Genomic DNA, 3,057 nt, shown 5'->3' with positions numbered 1-3,057 from the left:
TAGCTGCCTCAGACCTGGAATTAACTGTTTCTCAGGAGCCCTGGTTCCTTTCACTGGGGAATGGTATTTAGAAATCAAATAATGGGCAGTGTGGAGGTCGTTGGTGTCACCTGCCAGCCGCCTGCGCCTGCTCTTGGGCTCCCCGCCTGCTCCAACCAACCATCCCAGAACAATGCTAAAGTAACTGTGCTTGGGGCTTCCGGAGGAATTGGGCAGCCCCTTGCACTGCTTCTCAAGAACAGCCCCTAGTGAGCCGCCTGACCCTCTGCGACATTGCTCCTACACCGGAGTGGCCGCAGATCTGAGCCACATCCAGACCAGAGCAACCAAAGGCTACCTCGGACCCGAGCAGCTGCCGGCTTGCCTCAAAGCCTGCGATGCGGTGGTTATTCCAGCCGGAGTCCCAAGAAAACCAGGCATGACACGGGATGACCCGTTCAGCACCAACGCCTCAGTTGTGGCCACCCTGACTGCGGCCTGCGCCCAGCATTGCCCTGAGGCCATGATCTGTGTCATTTCAAATCCGGTCAACACCATCCCAATTGCAACGGAGGTTTTCAAGACACACGGAGCTTACGACCCCAATAAAATCTTTGGGGTGAAGACCCTGGACATTGTCAGGGCCAACACTTTCATTGCAGAACTAAAGGGTTTAGATCCTGCGCCAATGTTCCTGTCATTGGCGGTCATGCCAGGAAGACCACCATCCCCCTGATCTCTCAGGGCACTCCCAAGGTGGACCTTCCCCAGGACCAGCTGACAGCTGTCACTGGGCGGACCCAGGAGGCCGGCGCAGGTGGTGAAGGCCAAAGCTGGAGCAGGCTCTGCCACCCGGCCCATGGCATGCTGGAGCCCGGTTTGTCTTCTCCCTTCTCCCTTGTGGATGCAATGAACGGGAAGGAAGTTGTCCAATGTTCCTTTATTAAATCCCAGGAAGCAGACTGTGCCTATTTCTCCACACCGTTACTGCTGGGGAAAAAGGGCATCGAGAAGAATCTAGGCATTGGCAAAATCTCGCCTTTTGAAGAGAAGATGATAGCAGAAGCCATCTCTGAGCTGAAGGCCTCCATCAAAAAGGGAGAGGAGTTTGTGAAGAACATGAAATGAAAGGGCAGCCAGCTAGCAGTCCGTTTCCCTAACTTATGAAGGCATCATGTCCCTGCAAAGCCATCTCCTGCCCTCATGTTTCAGTTGTGTTAACCACGAGTGTCATGTTAACGTCACCACCCTTTCCAATTACAGGTCCGTTGATGTGTGCATCAATAAAAGCAGGCTTCCATTTTCTTTAAAAAACAAACAAACAAACAAATAATGAAGCTAACTGTGTTTACTGTTACTGGAGTGTCATTGTTTACAAGCCCATTCAGTAGAAAAAGTAGGAAATATATATTTTTTAAATAATACTGATACTTCCAAATTGAATCCACACCATAGGATTTTTCTTTATCTTCCTCATTCCTATTTTTATCCCTTATCCTACAAAAAAATCTGGCTCCAAAAAGCACCAGTATATTTATTCATTTGCTTTCTGCTACAACACAACAAAATATTTTCAGAATCACTATACCAATATTAACTATCTCTAATAAACTCACTCAGGAAAGTTCAAGACTTCTTTTTCTTTCTTTCTATCCTGATTCAGAGTGTTGTGTTCAAAAGTTTTTTGAGTTGATTTTTTGTGTGGTTATATTGTAAATATGATGTTGATTTTAGGCTGATTTTGCTATTTGTATTAAATTTTAAGCTTTGGCTCTTGTTTAACTTTTTGTGTTAATATTAATTTTTTAATTTGTAGAAAATTTACATGCCTCAAAAGTGAAAGCTATATAAAAGGGTAGTTCATACTCATTATTATTTTAAAGAAGACGGGCAGCCTGGGTGGCTCAGTGGTTTAGCACCACCATCAGCCCAGCCCATGATCCTGGAGACCCAGGATGGAGTCCCACATCGGGCTCCCTGCATGGAGCCTGCTTCTCCCTCTGCCTGTGTCTCTGCCTTTCTCTCTGTGTGTCTCTCATGAATAAATAAAATCTTTTTTTTAAAAAAAAAGCCTCCTTAGTACAATAAACTGGTTCTCATACATTCCTCCTCAAGATATATGTAAGTGATACTGTATTTCTATATCAGGTTGGATTTTCTTTCACTTTAAAGCATTTTCCCACTCAAGTTCAATGTATCTACTGTAGTTGCTTATTGATGGGGAACATGAGAGATTAAAGTGGCAAAATATCATCCTCTATTTACCATGGGATAAGCTTTATTATCAGTTAGTTTTCTGCTCATTTTAAAACAAAAGAAACATTTTACAGTAATCTTAAAATTTAATCTTGTGTAGAAAGATTGACCCTAATTGGTAAAAATAAAGCCCAAATATCTATATACACATATATAAACTAGACAGAAAATATAATACAGACCAAAATGTTTGAGTGGTTACATTATGGCTAGAATTCCTCATAGCTCTCATTATTTTCCAAATTTTGTAGAGTGAATGTGTGTTAGTTTTATATTCAAGGAAAAAACATTATTGTCAAAAGAGCTATTTAATCTTCATAGTCTATACACAACATGAGTGGAAATGGATGGCCCTAAAACTGTTACTTCAAATGCACTGATCTAAAGTAATAAAAAATCCTTTTAAAGACCAGAAATATTGCAATGAACAGACACACGAGGGCATTGTAACCAAGTTTTCATAATTTAAGAAAAAACCCCAGAAACCAAAAAACAAAACAGCTAACATGCACTCACGTAGGCCAAGATCTGTTCTAAGCATTTCATGTGCATGTTCACATTTAATCCTTACATTAACTCTATGGGTTAGCACCATCATTATCCTCATTTATTTTTTATTTATTTATTTTTAAAGATTTTATTTATTTATTCTTGAGAGATAGAAGGAGAGACAGAGCCAGAGACACAGTCAGAGACAGATCCAGAGACACAGGCAGAGGGAGAAGCAGGCTCCATGCACTGGGAGCCCGACGTGGGATTCACCCCGGGCCAAAGGCAGGCGCCAAACCGCTGCGCCACCCGGGGATCCCCATTATCCTCATT

The 3,057-nt window shown here is 42.6% G+C and overlaps 1 pseudogene; it reads left to right on the top strand.

Annotated features, from left to right (window-relative positions):
* On the top strand, positions 1–1,512 carry LOC112933331 (malate dehydrogenase, mitochondrial-like; annotated as a pseudogene).
* The last annotated feature ends 1,545 nt before the right edge of the window (positions 1,513–3,057 follow it).

Source organism: Vulpes vulpes, chromosome 3 (genome assembly GCF_048418805.1).
Source record: "Vulpes vulpes isolate BD-2025 chromosome 3, VulVul3, whole genome shotgun sequence".
Taxonomy (NCBI): Eukaryota; Metazoa; Chordata; class Mammalia; order Carnivora; family Canidae; genus Vulpes; species Vulpes vulpes.
Note: the sequence above shows the minus strand (reverse complement) of the source record. Positions and strands in the feature narration are given on the sequence as shown.